We start from the raw sequence: 22,754 nt of genomic DNA, 5'->3' as shown, positions 1-22,754 counted from the left end.
TTATATGTTGAAACAACAAAAATTAGGAAAATTATTTACAGTGTTGACACGCTGTAAAAAGAGTGGTGTTATACATTAGAGATACAATCCCTGTGGAACAAATATATACAGATGATGATGGAAGGATTTTGATGGTGGAGATAATGGACAATAATCTAAAGACACTTTTTATAGTAATTTATGCCCCATATGATAATAAAGAAGATTTTTACAGGAAATGACATAAGAAAATAATTGAACTGGACTATGCTAATATCTGTCGGATGGGAGATTTTAATGGAATAATAAATGACAAATTGGACTATAAAACACAAAAACAGCAAAGAAAGCTAGAAAGACATTGCCAAAATCCTTCTTTTGAATGGTAGATGAGACAAACTTAAAAGATGCATGGAGAAAGAGAAATGCGGAAAATAAACAATATACCTTTTATTCAAATAGACATGCATCATGGTCTAGAACAGATATGATATGGATGTCAACAGAACTGCTTTCTAACATACAAGACATTGAAATAGAAGCAAGTACCTGGGCAGATCACAATCCAATAACACTTGTATGGAAAGGACAAAAAAGGAGATCTATATGGAGTTTAAATAATACGATATTAAAGGAAAAAGACTTTAAACAGAAAATTGACTTTTTTCTTTAAAGAAAACACAAAAGAGGATACATCATTACAGAACCTCTGGGACATGATGAAGGCTTATACAAGAGGTTTGATAATGGACTATACAAGGAAAATAAATATAAAACAGAATTTTTTTTTAAATATTGGAAGATGACCACAAGAAGTTGGAAAAAGAACTACAGAAATTTCCACAAAAAAAGGACATTAAAATTAAAATGGACATAACTAAGCATAAAATGGGGCTAATGGAAAAAGAGGAAATAGCACAAAAATTTAAAAATGCTAAACAGAACTATTTTGAAGATGCAAACAAACCAGGCAGATGGCTAGCATATAAATTGAGAAAGGAAAGAGACTCGAGAAGGATAAATCAATTGATAAATGAACAAGGACATGTATGCTATGGAAATGCGGAGAAGAAAAAAATTATTCAAGATTACTAGGGAAAACTGCACCATCAAGAGAATGTTCAGGAAGAAAGAATTCAACAATACTTACAGGAAGCAAATTTGCCCCAGATACCCAAAGATATTGAAACAATGTTAGAAAGTAATATAACAATGATGGAATTAACAGAAGCTTTAAAAAAGCAAAACGTTGGGAAAGCACCAGGTCCGGACGGTTTGCCAGTGGAATTTTATAAGACATTCCAGGAAACATTGAATCTTCACTTATTAGAAATTATGAATGAAGTTATGACAAAGAAGAGAATACCCAAAACATGGTCAGAAGCATATATTCACTTGTCCCGAAGGAGGACACGAAGGAGACCCACAGCAAGTTAAAACTTACAGACCTATATCACTATTAAATTCAGATTATAAAATTTTTGCTTCAATTCTGGCAGAAAGACTGAAAAGATACCTAAACAATTTTATTCATCCTGATCAAAATGGATTTCTACCGAAGAGACAGATTAAAGGTAATATGAGAATAATTTTAGATACACTGGAATACTATGAGGCACATCCTGAAAAGCAAATGGTTCTGATGTTTATAGATGCACAAAAAGCCTTTGATAATGTGAATTGGCATTTTATGCTGTTACAATTGGACCAAATGGGCTTTGTAAAAAATTTACTCAAGCCATAGAAACAATATATCATAAACAAACTGCAAAGGTTATGATAAATGGAGAGTTAACAGACTTTATAGATATAAGAAAAGAGATTAGACAAGGCTGTCCACTGTCGCCTCTGTTGTTTGTGTTAACACTGGAAGTGCTGAATAGGAACATCAGAGAAGAAAAAGAAATAAAAGGAATGAAAATTAAAAAGAGTATAAATTACAAGTTTTTGCAGATGACCTGGTATTTATATTAGAGGATCCATTGGAGTCAGCACCTAAACTGATAGAAAAGATAGAAGAGTATGGGAAAATAGCAGGTTTGAAAATAAATAAAGATAAAACAAAGATTTTAACAAAGAACATGTTAGTAAGACGAAAGAAAGAATTGGAGGAAGTTTTGGTGATCCAGGTCACAAACAAGGTTAAGTATTTAGGGATACATATAACACCAAGATGTAGCACACTTAAGGAGGACAATTATCTCAAACTTAAACAACAGATTGCGACAGATTTGATAAAATGGGAAAATTTACAATTATCACTGATTGGGAGAATATGTATAATTAAGATGAATGTATTGCCTTATACTTATTCCAGACAATTCCAATCAGATTAGGGAAAGAATTTTTTGAAGATTTTAACAAAATGGTGCTAAAATACATTTGGCAGGGAAAGAAAGCGAGAATAAAACTTAAATTGCTACAAGATGCAAGAATAAGAGGAGGATTTGCTTTGCCCAATTGGGAATTATACTACCAAGCGACGAGTCTGATGTGGGTAAAGGAGTGGATAACACTAAGGAATACTAGACTTTTGAATTTAGAAGGACATGACCTGCTGTTAGGGTGGCATGCCTTCCTCTGGTATAAGGGAACTAAAATGCAGGGGTATTTTAGAAGACATTATATTCAAGAAGCATTGTTTCTAAACTGGGAGAAGATAAAAAAGCAATATTATTTAAAAATTCCGCTATGGTTATCTACTATTGAAGCATTTTCTTATCCTATAATATATAAAAAGGAACAAACAGTTAGATATGGTGAGATATTGAATGAAAAGGGTGAACTTAAATCTATGCAAGCGTTGGAAGAACAAGGTGTAAAAATGAATTGGTTTTCATATTTGCAAATACAATCTAGTTTTGATAAAGATGTTAAAACAGAAGGTATCTATGATAAGTCGACTGATTTAGATAAAATTTTGACAGGTACTGATGAAAAAGTAATAAAAAAACTTTATGGACATTTGCTAGAGTTTAAATTAGAGGAAGAACAAGTACCGTATTTGCCGGCGTATAAGACGACTGGGCGTATAAGACGAGCCCCCAACATTTCCACTCAAAATATAGAGTTTGTTATATACTCGCCGTATAAGACGACCCCCTCACTTGGAGGCATGTTTTTCAGGGCAAAAAAGTCGTCTTATACGCCGGCAAATACGGTAATGACATCTAGGAAGCAGACAAGAAGGAAGCAAGTGTTCCCAAGCAGTTTTTCTCAACCTCAGCAACTTTAAGGTGTCTGAACTTCAATTCCCAGCATGCAGGCTGGGGAATTCTGGGAGCTGAAGTCCAGACATCTTAATCTTGCTAAGGATGAGAAGCACTAAGATAGAAAAGGCGGGGAGAAGAAGATGATTCAGCCTGTGTGCTTTATGCAGAATATATGATATGCTGGGCAACAAGGAAAGGAAGGGGTGATTCAGTGGAAACAACAAGGAACTTGGAGAAGCCTTCTAGGATTATGGAAAGAATGTTAAAGTTTCCTTACAATTGTAGCAACTCTATTTTCCAGTCTTCATAAGGCTTCCTAACGTTTAAGTCTTCATAACGTTTAAGAATCGCCGTTGAATTCAGAGCTTTTGCTGAAACTCACATGTAGTTCTACCTACTAAAAGGGCAATCAATGGCTGGAATATATTTGAATCCTCTGCATGTTAAATGGGGTTTGGTATAATAGGGTTAACTATGATTTCTGTAGTAAAAGTTTCTGTGAGAGGCATTGGCAAAAGTATGGAAGTAGTGACTCTGTTACCACGCCAGTGAGTCATACAGCATGACTCACTCGACACAAAGCCACATACTGATTTCATTATTATATTCATATAATACTTGTTACAGTATGCCTATGCCACAACAACACTTGCGATAAATTGATCGAAAGTACCCGATACAATTCTGAATATACAGAGACTGCAAATGATAATAAACACAAGCCTGAAAACTACGAGTCTTGGATCGGCACTTTAATACAAACTTACTCGTATTTCGCACCCATTTAAAACATGCAATCGAAGACGCCCCTCCCAATGAGCAACGCTCCAAAGCGCCTCGGAGTTCAAGCTCTGCGAATTCCGCTAAATGCTTTTCCTGTCAGGAACCGGTGCGAACTTGCGCGAAACCCACAGAGGCTTTAGAGACCGAACTTCGCGGTCTCGCAAGTGGGCTTCCCGGCTCAAGCGGGTCTCTTGCCTTAGCTCGACTGGCCGGGAAAGGAGCTACTGACCTGGCATTATGCCGGCAAGGCGGGAAGCATCTTTCTCCCGCAGCTGGCGAGCCCTGCCTTCCGCGCTGCCTAGGGGGCGTCTCTCGAGCCTTCCGAGAAGCTAGGAGGCCCCCGGCTGCGCGGCTCTGATTAAAGGACGGCCTCGTCCTCGCGGCTTTCCTGCAAGCCTACCAGAAGCTGCAGAGGAGGAAGTGGGATAGGAGCCGCCACCCGGCCAGCAAGTTTCTTTCCTCCCCGCTTGTCCTCCCAAGACCTGGCCTGGGGATTGGAAAAGCCGAGTTGAAACTCTCGCATTCCGCCTCGCGGCTGGCTCTGAAGCGTTGCTGTTTTGGATCTACAGAGAGAGAGAGAAACGGAATTCTGTTCCTTCTTTAAGCTTGTTTAAGGCTTGTTTAGGAGACAAACTATGTACCGTATTTGCCGGCGTATAAGACGAGCCCCCAACATTTCCACTCAAAATATAGAGTTTTTTTTTTTTTTTAAAACAAGTTTTATTAAAAGTTTCAACAACAAACAAATCATTACATATTAAATCTTTCCCTGTCTTTCTACAATAATTTCCCCAATATTCTCATAAAACACAAACAAACACAAACAAACATAAAAAAATCTTTTAGTAAAGTACCTTGGCCCCAGTTACCTCTCTTTGCATGGGCTAAAATAATAGCGCATATCACTCTTCACAATTCTATCTTATTTAATCCATCTTAATTAAATCATTAAATTTGTATCTTTTGCCCATTCATTATCCCTCTATCTCTTCTTATAATAAAAAGAATTTCTCCTGAAATCACTAATCAGAGTATGATGCCTTTCTATCCTCCCCCTAAGTTAGTAAAATTAACATTCAACATAACAAATACCCAATTTGGTTCTGCTTGGTACATTCTAAAATGTTTAAATACATTGTATCCTCCTTTCCTTCGATATTTTATTACATTTCAAAAATCAATCATTATTAAATCAATCATTATTAAAAACTTCAACATTTCAATTTTAAACTTCAACATTTTAATTTCTTATTAAATCTTAAACCATTCTAATTTACTATTTCAAATATAAATGTTACAATACCATCTTCTGTACCTTAGCAGAATCTTTCTTACAGAAATTTATATTTCATCCTTTGTCTCTAAAAAAAATCCCTCTTCTCCCATCCAATTTTAAAGCTTTGAGGCTTTTCTCCGCCTTTCCCCCTTTCTTTCTTCCCCCACCAAATCTTCCTACCCCCCCTTCTTCTTCTAACCTCTGCCTTGCTGGGATCCCTTCTCTGTTGTGTTCCCTTTTTCTCTTGTTTGTTATCATTATATTTATTTTGCATCATATTTTTCTCTTTCTCAAATGTTTTTTTAAATCTTAAGTCCTTCATTTTCCTTGCTCTCTTCCTTCCTTCTTCCTTAGATAAGTTTTGGGATTCAATGAAGATGGCGTCTTCGTCTCTTCCTTGTTGTTCTTCTTCCGTTTCCATCTGTTCCATTGTCTGTTGGTAATTGACCAGCGCCATTTCTAGAAATAGAAAAGCTTTTTCCATGCCATCTTTGCAGGCTGCTTTTGTTTGCTCATATTCATCCCTCAGGTCTTCAAAAAGGAAAGCCATTATAAATAAATCTTTTCTTTTCTTTATTCCTCTTCCTTCTTACACCAACCAAATATTCCGAGAGAAAGGCAAAACAATCCCAAAATCCACAATCCTCAATAAATCCAAGCAAGCCAAAATTCCCCCTTCCTCTTCCAGGGGTGGTATCAAACAAATAAAAAAAAAAAAGAGTCCAATTCTATATTTTAAAGCCTTATTAAAATTATATTTCTGTCCTCAAGTCTTCAAGGCATCTCCTCCAGCAAGATCCAAATTTATATATTTTCTTTATCCTCTCCCTTCCGGCTTAATTCCGTCGGGAGGGAGAGTAAACTTTCCCTTCAGCACCTCAAAATAGCCGCTTTTTTTTTCTCTTGTGGAAAAAATCATCAAAAAACCATCTTTTCCAGGAATTAAATTAGATAAATCTCAAAGCCCTGGGTCAACCAAGAAGAACTTTCACTTTCAATAACTTTCTCTTCTTCCTCCTGCGCATACTTGCCCGGCTGTCAACTTCTTTGTGGCGGCCATTACGGACCGCCGCTGCACTCCTGGTAAAAGGGGGTTCTGCCGGCCAGGGAGGGGTCTGCAACACCCCCAAACCCTTCCTCCGGATCCCCTTACCTTCAGCTACCCCTGCAGGGCAGCCTTGCTCCGCACCCGTCCGGGTCGGAGCCCCAAAACGGCTAGCGCGGCAGGGATCGCGCAGCTTCGCGAATCCCTACCGCTCGCGAAGCCGACAAACCGGAAACCCCCTCAAAATATAGAGTTTGTTATATACTCGCCGTATAAGACGACCCCCCCAATTGGAGGCATGTTTTTCAGGGCAAAAAAGTCGTCTTATACGCCGGCAAATACGGTAAAAGAAACAATGATTGCGTGGGGGAAAATTTTTGGATATGGGATTGATTTAGATAAATGGCAAAAATTGTGGTCTCAAAATTATAAAATGACAATGTCAACTGCATATAAAGAAAATTTGTATAAGATGTTTTACAGGTGGCATTTACCCCCGATGAGAATTGCGAGGATGTTCAAGAATAAATCGGATAAATGTTGCAAATGTCATCAGATACCTGGTTCATATTACCACATGTGGTGGACATGCTCGGATGCAAAAAGATATTGGACTATAATCCACACATGGTTGGAAAAAAATGACAAAACAACACATAGACTTTAAACCTGAGATATTTTTATTGGCAATTATACCAGAAATATATTGTAAATAATTGAAATATTTGATTGTAAATGTTTTAAACAGCGGCTAGAATTGTATTTGCTAAGAATTGGAAAAATGAAAAAATACCTATGCAGGAGGAAATTATTAAGAAAATCATGGACTGTGCCGAAATGAGTAAATTGACATTTGAAATTAGAGAAGGATAAACAATTTTATATGATATGGGATTTATTTTATCAATGGTTAGATATTAGTAAGCCTTACAATAAAAGTTAATAGACTGAAAAAGAGTACAATATAAAATATATAACCATTGGATGAATGTATAAGATTAAATCATAATGAAAATTAGAATATCTCATATAAAATGATGGAAAAATAGTCAAATGAATGTTTAATAATTGATATTATATAAGCACAAACTAGACCGATAAGGTGAGAATTTATATAACTTGTGAGTAATGGTAAAAAAAAGGATAGCACAAAAGATTGTAACCAACTGACATACTGTATGTATATAATTGAAAGAGGGCTTTATGCTTTTATGTTTTGTTCGTATGTTTGTTATAAAAAATAAAAACTTTGTAAAAGAAAAAGCATAGAGAATAGTCCAATGTGCATTCTGCTGTAAGTCATGATAGTATCCATGACCAATATGAACAGAAGAGGAGACGGTGCAGAGCCTTGGTGCACCCCAACCGTCACTGGGAATCTGTTGGAGAAGCCAGTTGGACATTGCACTTAACTGCTGGTGTTCTTATATAACATTTTGACCCAGTCAATGAGTGGTTCAGGTACTCCATGATTCTGGAGGACATACCAGATCAGTTGATATGGACATGATCAAATGCCTTCTCCAGGTCTAGGAGTGCCATGTGTAATGATTGTCTCTTCTCATGGTGTTTATGGGCTGGCAGGCTGCAAAGATGGCATCAGTTGTTCCACAGCCTTTGATGAAGCCACATTGGTTGATGGTGGGTTGGCCAATGCTGTGAATCAAGGATTATCTCAAGATCTTAGTGTGAGACAGAAGGCAGATTGAGTAATAGTTGGCACAGTCAGCTGGGTCACCCTTTTTCTTGAAAATAAGAACTGTTATGCTTGTTGTCCAATCAGTTGGTACATGGCTAGTGTTTGTTACAGCATTGAAGAACTCAATCAGCCAAGGTATCCCTGTGTCTTGCACTTCCTTTAGTTTCCAGAAGTCCATGGGCAGATTTGTCAGGTTCTGGGGCCTTCAAGTTCTCCATTCTGTCCACAGCATTGTTGACTCAGTTATGAGTGGAATGGGTTGGTGTTCCTTCTGGAATTGGTGGATGTAGGAATTCAATGTTGAAGACCTCATTGAAATGATCCTGCCATCATTGCAGGATCTCCTGTTTATCTTGGAGTTGTCTGCCATCCTTGTCCTTCATGCACATGTAACACTCAATGTCTTGTGTAGCCTTCTTCCATGTTTTGGAAGATGTAGATGTCGTTTGTCAGAGTATATTCATTAACTGGCAAAGACATGGTTAACAAAGTCAGCAAGTGAGTAAGCATGGCAACAGACCAGCCAATGGAGCTGAGAGCCAGGGTGTGGTTTGGGTCTGTGTGCTTTGTTGAGAATTGAAATGAAACTAGCTTGCTTGCTTGCTGAAACTGATCTCTGCTCTGAGCTGCTGCTGCTGCTGCTGCTTGTGTTTTTGCTTGTGTTACATTGAAAGAATCTACAAATGGTATTGTAAACTTTACTCATATTATTATGTTTATAAAAAAGTTAATGATCCTGCTGAATCAGTCATCTGTGTATTTTCTGAACTTGAATTTTTGCTGCAAACTCTAACAGGTTATGGGCCCAACCAGAACCAGAACACACAAAAAGACTGAAATGTAATTTTAAGCTGAGAGAAACTGACTGTGTTTAAAAAGGAGAAACAAGACAGAGAGAAAAGCTGTGCAGAATGGCTGATAAAATTAAGGAGACCTCTCTGACTAGATTGGGTCAGAAGAATTATTATTTGGGCTGCAAAGATGGAATGTTTCGTGAAGGCTAAGGAACTGTGGGATATTGTGGAAAACCCACCCCAAATGCCCTTAACTGCTGCAGATTAGAGGCAACATGATAGAGCAATGGGTTATATCATCTTAAGTTTAGAAGATGAACAATTTATCAATGTAGCTGATTTGAAGACTGCAAAGGAGGTCTGGCAGAAATTAAGGACTGTACATGTGAGTGTGTCAGCATGTAATATTGTGCAATTATCAAGAAAGTTGTACAGAGCCAGTTTGCAACCGGGAGAATCTGTTGAGCAGCATTTAGCGAACATGCAAACTTTGTGGAGTTAGAATAGGCATGGAATGCAGATTCTTGAATCTCAAAAAGTGCTCTTAGTTTTGAACAATCTGGATGACATGTGGGACATTATTTCTGCAGTGTTTGAATGCAAACCAGAGCAGGGACTGTGTTTGGAAGCTCTTAAAGCCTGTTCACTAGCTGAAGAGCAGAAACACCATTATAGAAAAAGCCACGAGGAAGATAAATCCCTGAGGAGGGGGCCCAAAGAGAAGAATGGAAAATTCCACAGACTGGCTGTCTCCAGAGAGGAGAAGAACAGCAGGGGATATCATTACAACCCAGCAACAGAAGAGGTGCTTCATTTGTGGAGAAACAATTCATTTAAAGAGAGACTGTTTGCAAAGAAGCAAGTTGCAAAGAAAGAATTATTTGCAAGTCAGAAGAACTTTGCAAGGAAGACAATTAGCTGATGGACAGGCTGCTGTTGCAAAAGTCAGTTATTGCAGGAGACATCAATGGCTGATTGACAGTGGAGCTAAGTCAAACAATTGTTAATAATTCTAAAATGTTTTACAGGATAGATGCAGCTGCTGGAGATGCAGTAGCCTTGGCAAATGACAAAAAGGCTAAAGTCATTGGAAGAGGCAGTGTGCAAATTCCATATCTGGAGACAAGGTTCAATGATGTTTTGTGTGTGCCTGAAAAGGAGCATAATTTGTTGAGTGTCTCTAGTTTAGACAAGCAAGAGTTTGAGATCACATTTGTAAATGGGAAGTGTCTCATAAAGCACAATGGCATAATATTTGCAAAGGGCATAAAGCAAGATAACTTTTATGTGTTGGAGGGACAAAATATTCAATGTGCACAAACATTTGGAAATCTGGCAAAGCATGATTCATGTATTCATCTCTTGCATCATAAGCTTGGCCAGGCCAGGCCAGCTTCAAAGCTGTTCAAAAAAGGGAACAATATGCAAAAGGATTGCATAATATGCATAAGGCATATTTAGATTGTGCAGTATGCAAATAATCAAAGTCCAAGGCATTCCCAGTGAGCAAGAGTAGCACAAGACAGACAACAAGGGCTCTAGAGCAGTGGTCGCCAACTGGTGGGCTGTGGCCCACTGGTGGTCCGCAAGAAAATTTTGGTGGTCCACAGAGAAATGTCACTCCCAGAGCACCCTCGCAAAGCAATTAATCCAAGCTGTGCAGGAACACAAGGCTGTGCCGCCCACATGGCCCGCAGGAACTCTCCCCGCCCACTCACTCTTTACCTGGTAAACTTGCCTGCTAAGTTGCTATTTTTCCTCTTTTTCCCCCCCCAACCATCAGCAGTTCTGCTGTGTTGGGAGATTTAGATTAGCTAGAAAGCAGGAAATCATTGGATTTCTTGCTTTCTAGCTAATCTTTAGATCTTCGGCTCTGCCTTTAAGCAGAGCTGAACCTTCCTTAGAACTAAAGCTTCTATTATTCAGTGCAGACTCACTGCAAACCAATTTTATGTGACAGACTCAGGTAGTCGATGGCAGATAGATATATGAATTAATCTGTGATTCTGTGAGCAACTCAATCTGTCTGCCTGCTTTGCCTGATTTGGGTAAAAGTTGCTCTTTTTTAAAAAAAAAATCAATATTTACATAAATATTTATAATATTTACATACAAGCCATGCCTAGCCAGTTGCATGACCACCAAGCCACACCCACAAATTAGGCCATGCCCAAGAACCGGTTGAACTCACTTAGTGATGGTGTCAGCATTCAGGGAGGAGAAGCTGAATAGGGTATGAAGCAAGAGAAGGTTGAAACGCAGGAGCAGTCAATGCCATGCAGGTCAGGGCGATGGAACAAGCGGATTCCACCTGACAGGTATTCTGCTAGTAAATTTAAGGTGCGTAATGTATGATATGAGCCATGGAACAATAAGGACGTATTGGCATTACCTAAAATTGAAGAAGTAAAATGGAAAAAAGCCATGGAAAAGGAAATGAAATCCATGGGAGAACATGAAGTGTTCACATCTATGACTTTGCCACAGGGTAGCAAAGCTGTAGGATGCAAGAGGGTATACAAAAAGAAAACACTGCCCAATAATGAGGTACAATATAAAGCAAGGTTAGTGGCACAAGGGTTTTCACAGATGAAAAATGTGCATTATGATGAGGTATTCGCGGCAATTGTAAAGAGTGAAAGCATCAGGCTGGCCACTAGCATTGGCAGCTGCACATAGCCATAAAATTTGGCATTTTGACATAACCACTGCATTCCTCAATACAGAATGAGAGGAAGAAATTTACATGGTTCAAGCACCAGCGTATGAAAGTAAAAAGCCTAACACGGTATATAAATTGAACAAGGCCATTTATGGGCTGAAGCAGTCAGCCAGGAATTGGAATATATGTTTAGATAAGGCATTGAAAGGTCTTGGGTTCAAGAGTTGCAAGGCTGATTTTTGTGTATACACTGGAAAGTTAAAACGTGGGGATTGTCAACTATTAGCATTTGTGGATGATCTTTGCTTCATTGCAAATGATGTATCACAGGTAGAATTTGTTAATAAGTTGGAGAAGAATTTGAACTAAAGAATTTGAGAGAAATAAAAAATTATCTCACAGCTTGTGCAGTAAGCATTCTAAGTCACTTCATTACTGCACCAACCCAATTGCGTTGGATAGGTATAAAAAAGAATTATCAGGTATTTGGAGGGAACTGTGAATGTGGGTCTTCAAATACAGGTATCTGAAGAATATTAAAGGTAATTGAATTTCTGTCTCTTCCAGTTATGAAGGGAGGAGTGTCAGAGTATATTCATTAACTGGCAGAGACATGGTTAACAAAGTCAGCAAGTGAGTAAGTATGGCAACAGACCAGCCTGGGTGTGGTTTGGTTCTATGTGCTTTGCTAAGAGTTGAAAATAAAACTAGTTTGCTTGCTTGCTGAAACTGATCTCTTCTCTGAGCTGCTGCTGCTGCTTGTGTTTTTGCTTGTGTTACATTGAAAGAATCTACAAATAATACTGTAAAATTTACTCATATTATTATGTTTATAAAGAAGTTAATGATCCTCCTGAATCAATCCTCTCTGTGTTTTCTGGACTTGAATTTTTGCTGCAAACTCTAACATTTTTCTCCCCTTTCCTCATCTCCAGGCAATCATATAGGTCTTGGTAGTTTTCTGCCCTGGCTTCAACAACTGCTCTCTTGGGTGTTCTTTTGGCAGTTACATAATTCTGTCGATTCTCTTCAGACTTATCCGCCTGTCATTTCTTGAAAGTTTTCTTCTTTTCCTGCACTTTCTCTTGCACTTGTTCAGTCCACAGCCACACTTGTTTGTCAATATAATTTTGGTTTTGTGACACTGAGGATTTCTCTGGCAGTGGTGATGACAGAATGTTGACCAGGTGATGTTACCTGTAGTATCACTACAACCACTATGTTGCAACTAGAATGAATGAGGAAAACTCTCATGGAGAATAAAATGGTTTGCAATTTATAATTAATGTCTCTAAGTCTACATCACAAAATTTCTTTAGTGTAATTACATTTTTACACCATTGGTTATTGATATAAAAACAGAGACACCCCCTTCTTTTTTAAAGATGTTTCTGCAATTCTGTATCTGAAATCCTGGGATTGAATTATTTAGCTAGGTTTCAATCAAGCTCATATAACATTTTTACTTTCAGCTGAGCTTCCATTTTTCTTTTTAGCTTAGATTTTATTTTTTCTTTATCTTTTTATTCATCTGTAATTTTATATATTCATCTATCATTTTTATAAATCTGTGGATTACAAACTATATCTAGAAAGCAACCTAACTTGCATTTAAGTCCTACTCAACATTAACCAGAAGTTGGGCCAAAAGACTAACATTGAAGAATAAAAATGCTTGGTTTTAACAAATTAACAGACTAGAGTTGGAAGGGACCTTGTACTGTAGGTCAGGGGTCGCCAACCTTTTGGACCTCAGGGACCACCAAACTCATAATTTTAAATCCTGTGGACCATGAATATGAATTTTGACTGACGGTGGCTTGCTGAAGTTGGTGGGAGAAAGAGAGAGAGAGATCCGATCTAACCTCAGAGGGCTGGCGGTGATGTGTTTTCTCTCTCTCTCTCTCTCTCTCTCTCACACACACACACACACACGTCCCTCACACACCCCCTCCAAGGCAGCCACATTCCTAACCTCCTTTTCAGCTCCATTCTCAGGGAGGGAGGGAGTAAGGGAGAGAGAGAGAGAGAGAGAGAGAGTATCCTGCAATCCCAAATAAAGAACAATCAATCGGTAAGAAAATGGGGTGGGGTTTTTTTCCTGCAGACTTTTTAAAGGATTTTCCCAGGGTCTCTGTCTGCCAAAAAAAATCCCCAAAAAAGTATGCAGGAAAATTCCCCACCCTGTTTTCCTACTAATCAATTGTTCTTTATTTGGGATCGCAGGATACTGCCTCCAGCTCTGTTCTCAGGGGGGGAGAGAGAGACTTTTGGCTTCATGCAAGGAAAGCAGCAAAAGCAGCGGAAGTCTTTCTTTCTCTCCCCCAAACTCTGCCAAAAATGATCTTTGCCAGCACAGCCTCTTGGAGCAGGATGCCTTGCAGAGTCCCAAAGACTCATTTCTGGCAGAGTTTGGAGGAGAGAAAGAAAGACTTTTGCTGCTTTCCTTGCATGCAGCCAAAAGCAGAAATAAGCAACCCAGTGGCCAGATGAGTTGAGTGGGGCGAGTTCCCCCCTCTGCCCTTCTCCCTCCCCTCACTACCTCATGTTGTTCACAGTGCAAGCGATGCAAGCCTTGTGTTCCCACGGGCCATGTGGATGGTGCAGCCTTGTGTTCCCTCGCAGCCTGGATTAATTGATTTGGGTGGTGCTTTGGGGTGGAGGGGTGACATTTCTCTGCGGACTACCAAAATTTTCAGTGGCCCACTGGTTGGCAACCACTGCTGTAGGTTATCTAGTCCAACCCCTGCCCAAACAGGAAATCCTGCTTACACCATTTCTGACAAATGGCAGTCCAATCTCTTCTTAAAAGCCTCCAATGATGAAGCTCCTATAACTTCCAAAGGCAAGTTGTTCCATTGGTTGATTGTTCTCACTGTCAGAAAATTTCTCCTTATTTCTAGGTTGAATCTGTCTTTGATCAGTTTCCATTCATTATTCCTTGTCTGGCCTTCGGGTTCCTTAGAAAATAGCTTGACCCCTTCCTCTCTGTGGCAGCCCCTCAAATATTGGAACACTGCTATCATGTCTCTCCTGGTTTACTTTAATTTTTTAATTTGGTTTAATTTTGATTTAATTTTTTTACAAAAAAAGAACAATTTTTTTTGAGCATGTTGAATATTTTAATTTTTATAAGAACTTCAGGATTTTTAAAAGTTTGAAAAAGTATTTTAAAATTTTAAATTAATTTAAATAAGAAAACTGAAAATTTAAAATTTTTAAATTAACTTTTAGAATTCTAAATTTTTAATTTAGAATTATTTTTAATTTGTTGGATAAATCTTTTTCATTTTTTGAATATTTTGTAAAGTTTTAAATTTTTTAATCCTAAATGAACTAGCAAAAAGCACCATAGTTATGGAAATACAGACTCACAAATTTGTTATTTGCAAAATATGTTCCATATGTGTGCTTATGACAATAGAGGACCCAAATTACACATGTACCAAATATAGACTAAACAAATTACTGAAAGGAAAAGTAAAGGGTTTAGCACAGGAGTCTGCAACCTTAAATACTTAAAGAGCCATTTGGATCCGTTTCCCACAGAAAACACAGGGAGCCACAAAACCTGGATGGGTGTGGCCAACTCAACATCACTCCCACCCAGTCACATGACACCCCCCCAGCCACACCTACCCAAGTTTTGTGGCTTCCAGTCTTTTCTGTGGGAAATGATTCTCTCTCTCTCTCTCTCTCCCTCTCCCTCTCTCTCCCTCCCCCACTCATTTCTATTTTTCACTTTTTCCTCTCCCTCTCTCTTTTTCTTTCTTCCTTCCATTCTCTCCCCTTCTCTCTCTCATTTATTTTCCTCTCTTTCCCCTCTCATTTCTCTCTCCCTCTCTCTCCCTTTTCTCTCTATTTGTTTCTCTTTTTCTCTCTTTCCCTTCTTCCATCATTTTTATTTTTCTTTTTTCTCCCCTTTTCTTTCTCTCCCTCATTTGTTTCTAATCTCTTTTCCTACCTTTCTTTCTTTTTCTTTCTTTTCTTTATCTCCTTCTCTCTCTCATGTTTCCATCTTTTCCCTCTCTCATTCTCTCCCTCCAGCTCTCTCATTTATCTCTCCCTCTCCCTCCCCTTTCTCTCTCTCTCATTTGTTTCTCTTTTTTTCTCTCTCATTCTCTCCCCCCATCATTTTCTCATTTCTCACTCTTTTTCTCCCCTTTTCTCTCATTTCTCTCTCCCTCCCTCTCATTTCTGTTTTTCTCTCTTTTACCTCTCCCTCCCTCTTTCTTTCTTTTTTTCTCTCTCTTTCTTCTTTCCACCTTTTCTCTTTGTTTCCCTCTCTTTTCGCTCTCTCTCATTCTCTCCCTCCAGCTCTCTCTCATTTCTCTCCCCCCCTCTCTCCCCTTCTCTCTGTCATTTATTTCTCTCTTTTCTCTCTCTCATTCTGTCTCTCCATCATTTTCTCATTCCTCTCTTTCTCTTTCTCTCCCCTTTTCTTTCTCTCATTTTTCTCTCTTGCATGTGCACATGAGCAATGATACCCTCTCTCACACACGAGTGGGGATACCCTCTACAAGCAAGCGGCTGGGCTTGGCGAAAGTGTAGTGAAGGCATGTGGGGTATGCGGTTGACTGGCTGACGGGTGAGCGTCTTTGGTGAGGGTGCTCCAGCTTTCTCTGAGCCTGATCCCCGGGCTGGGTATGTGAGGTTCAGTGGGGCCAGTCCCCTTTTCCCACTTCCATGAGCTTCTTTACTCCTCCAGCAAAGCAGTGCCACTGGCGGTTTTCATTGAAAAGTGTTCTCTGGGTGGCAAAAGTCTCTTGTGCAAGGTTTAAAGGCACGCCTGGGTGCTGCAGGCCCATCCCTCTTTCTGATGTCCCCTCCTCCCAGATGGAGCTTACTGTCTTGCTGGAGCTTCTTCCAGCCCTTGTTGGTACTGGGGTGGCTTGTTTGCTTAGGGAGATGCACAACCTGCTCTCTACCCCAAGACTCTGGCTCAACCAGGTTGCAACCGATGCCAGTCTCATTAACATGAGGGGTTGCAGGGTGGGAATGGGATCTGGGAGGAGGGGACAACGGTAAGGGTGATCTGCCCGCAGTGCCCAACCACAGCTTTAAACCTTGCACAGGGGACTTTCGCTGCCCAGGGGACGCTTTTCAATGGGAGCTGGCAGTGGCACTGCTCCATTGGAGGAGAAGCTCAGGGCAGTGGGAAAAGGGGGCTGGCCCTGCAAAACCTTGCACACCCACCCAGGGGATCAGGCTCAGAGAAAGCCAGAACGCCCTCACCGAAGATGCTCACCCATCAGCTGGTCAACCTGCCCACTCTGCGCACCTTTGCTGTACTTTGACCAAGCCCAGCTGCTCGCTCATGCACCCTCTCCCAGCCCCACAACTGCCAGCTAGGGGGTCATGTGAGAAGGAAGAGGGTCGTCTTCAGGGAAGCCACTAGCATGGCTTGTGCTTGGTCCTCAGCTGTGGACCTGTCCCCCTTTCCATCATACCCTCCTCACAGATCCCATTCCCACCCCGCCAGCCCTCATGTGAGCAAGGTTGGCATTGGCCACAGCTGTGTTGGGCCAGTGTTTTGGGGCGGAGAGCAGGTCACATGACCGGGTCAGCAGGGAGCTGCAGGAGAGGGGTCTAAGAGCTGCATGTGGCTCCAGAGCTGTGGGTTGCCGATACCAGGTCTAGAGCCAAATCTAGCCACTCTGAGACTCAACCTACAAAATGATAAATTCCAACCTAAGCAAGAAGACTATATCCAACCTGAACATAATAAGGAACAAACAACTATTAGAAGAAATTAATATGTACATGAATCTTTAGAAATAGACCAAAATTCAAAATGCAATTCAATAAACAGAAAAGTAAGGTTTTATATTAGGTAAGAAAAACCAAATGTGCACATAGATTAGGTTAAACTTAAAAGCAGTAACTATGGGAGGAATCTTGGAGTCCTAGTAGACAGTCACTTAAATATGAGCCAGCAATGTTCTGAAAGTGCCAAAAAAGCCCTTGCTGACTAGTTCATCCCATTCCAGTGCAGCCTCATGTTTCCCCCTAGAAGAAAGTATGCAGAACCTGGAAAAGGGACATCACATCATCAAGTGTTCCTGTGATAGAAAGATAAATAGACTAGATCTCCCTAGGAAAAAAGGTGAATGTTTGGTGATAGGATACTCAGAGGAACTGAATCAGCTATCTGTCAATCAATCTAGGGAGGTATGTGGTATCCCTGGAGCAAAAATTAAAGATGTGGCTGAGAACCTTACCATCCCTATATTTTCCTTCTGACATGACAATGAATCCAAAAACAATATCAAGAGATTATGAGCAGCTAGGCAGTAAAGTTAAGGCGTTAGTAGCATATGTGGTATTTTCATCTGTACTTTCAACAAAAAGTCAACATCCAATGAGGGAACAAAGGATTTTAGAAAAGAACCACTGGCTCAAAGGTTAATGCTGCTAAGAGAACTTTGAACTCCTAGATCATGGTCTGTATTACCTACAAGAAGGGCTTATTGGCAAGGGATGGGCTACACTTCACAAGAACCGGGAAGAATGTATTTGGAAAATGACTGGCTCAGTTTATCTAAAGGGCTTTAAACTAAAACCGAGGAGGGAAGGTGACCAATCTTTAGGATATTTACGACCTGATCCCAAACATCAACCCCAAGACAACCAATCAAACAAGGAGATAGAGAGTGATAGGAAGGAAGGAAAAACTCAGAGACAAACTAGGAGAGATGTAGGAAGCATACCCAGGGTCAGCCATAAAGGACTCAGATGTCTATTACACCAACACACAAACTTTGGGGAAGAAACAAAGTGAATTTGAAATACTCGTATATGAGGGCAAGTATGATATAGTTGCCATTATTGAAAATTGGTGGGATGAAACTCACAACTGGAATGTACTGATAGAAAGATATAAACTGTTCAACAGAAACAGATCTAACAAAAGAGACGGCAGAATTGCATTATAAATAAGAAATCACTACATCTCTACAGAGATGCATAAAACCAAGGATGCATATGGGTTAAAATAAAAGGAGAAAGGAATCATATGTACTATAGGCCACTCAACCAAGCAGAAGAAATAGACAAACTTTTTGCTAATCAGTTAACACAACACAGTTGTAATGGGGGACTTTAATTACCTTGCAATCAACTGGGAGTGTCATGCCCCTGGTGGAGTCTGGCTCTGAGGAAGAGGAGGAACAGCCAACAGGGAGTGAGAGTGTGGCTCCTGAGGTGGTGGAGGAGGCTGGGGAAGGGCAGAGGCCGGCTGAGCAGTCAGAGGAGGATCCAGGCCCATCCCCTATCCATCCTAGGTCACGCAGGGAGGAGAGGATCAGGGAAAAGTGAAGTCTACTCAAGAAGAGATTACCATGATCTTCCTCGTGGCTTGCAGGTGGGAGCTATGTATATAAGTTTGCAACTGCGCAGTAAGAATTGCTGAAGTCAGTTAGCGTTCATCTTGGAAGAGGCTTTGCTGGTGTTCTTCCCATGGACTTTTCTCGGTTATTTTCCTGGAGTTTATAATTAGTTATCTCAGCTTGCTTCAGAACTCTCATCAATGCGGTATATTTTGGTTTTCTGTTTGCCTCATTATTTACTTTTGTGACTTTAAATTGTGCCTAATAAAACAGTGAAGTTAAGTTGAAGGCTTTAGCAGACTTTAATATATGTTTTGGGTTTTGGGTTATTTTGAGAGACTATGGGTCATCACAGGGAGGCAAATTCTGCATCAACTGGGAGATCTAACAGGTTCTGACCAATCTAGCTGACAACTTTGTCATCAAAAAGATAGAGGAGGGAACTGGAGGGACAGCTATACTGGACTTAATTCTTACTAAAAAAAAAAAGGTTGAAGTTGCAGAAACTTTTTTGGGGGGAGTGACCATATCATTTTAGAATTCAACATGATGCAGACACAAGCAATGGAACATAAACTATTTTTAAAATAGAAGATTTCAACAAAGTTTGAAAGAACTTGAGAAGGATTCCATGAATGAAAATCATAAAGAGAAAAATGACTCAAGAAGCCTGGGGATTTATAAGAGACTGGAAGTTGCTTGTGAATTTTCTATGTGTTAAATACAATAACAGATAAATAACAGAGGGATTTGAAGATTAGTGTAACATTTGGGCTAGCCTATTGACTTGTGGTTTTTTTCTTTCATTTTTTATATTTATTAGATGTTGGGTTGCTTTGATTATTAGATAGAGACCTCATCTGAAATATTTGTACATCTCTTTTTCTTGTTAAATAAAGATGAGATAGTTTATAACTATTTGCAGACCTATTATGCAATGGGATGAGAATTTATCATGTTTTTAAATTTTTCTTTTAAGCATCAAGCCAGAGTGGATTTTTTTTATGCTTAATGTTGAACTTATTGCATGTCTGGGTCATTTTTTCCTTTCTGTATACTTTTTTCTTTCTTTTTTGTTGTTGTTACTCTTGGATGTATGTTTTTCTGTTGTTTTTTTTCTGTTTGGTATTTTATTCCATTGATAAAATATACTGTATATACTCGAGTATAAGTCGACCCGAATATAAGCCGAGGCACCTAATTTTACACAAAAAACTGGGAAAACTTATTGACTCGAGTATAAGCCGAGGGTGGGAAATGCAGCAGCTACTGGTAAATTTCAAAAATAAAAATAATTAATTTGGGAAACGATCTCACTATCATGAAAGGTTTAATTGATTCACTAACCCAAAAGAAGAAGATGATGATGACAGCGGGAGGCAGGAGTCACTCTCTTCCCCTCCCTCGGAGGCCCCCTGAGTCAGGAGTCACTACCGCCGGCGCGGCCCCAGTCCGCCGCCTCGGGAAGGAAAGGCAAAGCGCTTTTTGCCTTTCCCTTCCCGGCTGGGCTGTTGGGAGTCGCTGCCGCCGGAGGCCGCGACTCCACACCATTATTTTTTCAGAGGGGAATCTGACTCAAGTATAAGCCGAGGGGGATTTTTTCAGCACAAAAAATGGGCTGAAAAACTAGGCTTATACTCGAGTATATACAGTAATAAATATATATTAGAAAAATAAGAAATCCAATATGAAACTGCATAAATATAATAGTTGTTTGTTCCTATCAAAAACTGAACCATAAATGACAGACTATACATTCAAATTAAAATAGGAAAGAAAATGGTAAGAGAACATCTGTCCATTTTAGAGGAGTTCAAATCACCAGGATCAGATGGTTTACATCCCAAAATTCTGAAGGAGCTGGCAGACATGATCTCGGAACCACTGAATCATATATTTCAAATATCCTGGGACACCGGGGAACTACCAGATCACTTGAAAACAGGTGATGTGGTTCTCATATTCAAAAAAGGGGGGAAATGGATCCAGGAAATTACAGACCAATCAGTTTGACACCAATATCTGGGAAGATCCTGGAAAAGATAATCAAGCAAAGATCTGTAAACACTTAGAAACAAGCAAAGCTATTACTAAAAGCCAACATGAATTTGTCAAAAACAGATCATGCCAAACAAACTTGGACTTCAGTAAGGCATTTAATGAAGTAGACTATCACCCACTTCTTGATAAAATAGAAAAATGTGGGATAGACAGCATCACCACCAGATGGATTTGTAACTCGCTGACCAAATGCCCTCAACATATAGTCCTCAATGGAACAACAACATGGGAGGAAGCATGCAGGTTCTAAGACAGGAAGGTTCTATGTTAGGCTCAGTTCTTTTCAACATCTTCATAAACTATGAATGGAATAGAAGGGGAACTCATTAAATTTGAAGAAGGGGAACAGCCAGCACTTTATTAACAATTGTATTTTATTCAAAAGATTAAAATTTCAAAAACAGATCATGTCAAACATTCTTTAACAATGTGATTAAATTAGATGACCAGTGAAATGCTGTGGATGTAGCCTACTTATATTTCAGTAAGGCATTTGACAAAGTAAACTACAACCTACTTCTTGGTAAGCTAGAAACATGTGGGATAGACAGTATCACCACCAGATGGATTTGTAACTGGCTGATAAACCGTACTCAATGAACAGTCCTTAATGGAACTACATCTACATGTAGGGAGGTAAGCAGTAGGGTAGTTCAAGATTCTCTCTTAGGCCCAGTACTCTTCAATATCTTCATGAATGATGGGGAACTCATCAAATTTACAAACAACACCAAGCTGATAGGAATAGCCAACACTCCAGAAGATAGGCTCATGATCCAAATGGATCTTGATAGACTTGAACACTAGGTCCTATTTAACAAAATGAAATTCAATGTAAAGAAAAGCAAGATTTTACATAGGCAAGGAAAACCAAATGTGCAGATACAGATTAGGTGAAAAGTGGCTCAAAAGCAGTAACTATAAGGAGCATCTTGGAGTCCTAGTGGACAACCATTTAAATATGAGCCAGCAGTGTGCTGCAGCTGCCAAAAAAGCCAATGCAATCCTGAGGTGAATTAACAAAGGGATAGAATCAGGATCATGTGAAGTGTTATTACTTTTTTATGAGATCTTTGTAAAACCTCACTTGGCATCTAGTTTTGGTCACCCCAGTATAAAAAAGATGTTGAGTGCAGAGAAGAACAACAAAGATGATTAAGGGACTGGAGGCTAAAACATATGAAGAATGGTTGAAGGAATTGGATATCGCTAGCCTAGAGAAAAGAAGGACTAGGGACAACCTAATAACAGTGTTTGAATATTTGAAGGGCGGCCACAAAGAGCCTATTTTTCAAAGCACTAGGAGGCAGAACCAAAAGTGATGGATGGAAACTAATCAAGGAGAAAAGCAACCCAGAACTAAGGAGAAATTTTCTGACAGTGAGTACAATAACCTGGTTATTCTACTCACTGTCAGGAAATTTCTCCTTAATTCTAGGCTGCTTCTCTCCTTGATTAGTTTCCATCCATCACTTTTTGTCCTGATGCTTTGAAAAATAGGTTCTTTGTAGCCGCCCCTCAAATATTCAAACACTGTTATTATGTTGTGGGTATTCCATCACTGGAGGCTTTTAAAAAGAAACTGGACAACCATTTGTCTGAAATCATATAGGGTTTCCTACTTGTGTGTGTGTGTGTGTGTGTGTGTGTGGACTAGAAGACCTCCAAGGTACCTTCCAACAGTTATCCTGTTTGCTCTTGTTAACCTCATAACCAATTCTACACTCTCTGTAATATAGTTTATCATTTTTAACTCCAATTAGCAACCATGAGGTAACATTAAATTTAAATGAAGATACATCTTCCCTTTTTGCTATCAATATAAGGGTAGAAGTCCTTCTCATTTATCTGAATTTGTAAGTTTTTATGTTTTTATTTTGCATTTTTAAAAACCTGCCACTGGTCCCCAGGTGAA

At 39.4% G+C, this 22,754-nt stretch overlaps 1 protein-coding gene across 2 annotated transcripts in view; it reads right to left on the bottom strand.

The window, feature by feature from the left end:
* TRPC4 (transient receptor potential cation channel subfamily C member 4) overlaps positions 1-22,754 on the bottom strand; it is a 273,160-nt gene that overhangs the window by 125,593 nt on the left and 124,813 nt on the right. The window lies entirely within an intron of this gene.

Source organism: Notechis scutatus, chromosome 2, assembly GCF_049901735.1.
Source record: "Notechis scutatus isolate UNSWTSFEM ecotype Mainland chromosome 2, rNotScu1.2, whole genome shotgun sequence".
NCBI lineage: Eukaryota > Metazoa > Chordata > Lepidosauria > Squamata > Elapidae > Notechis > Notechis scutatus.
Note: the sequence above shows the minus strand (reverse complement) of the source record. Positions and strands in the feature narration are given on the sequence as shown.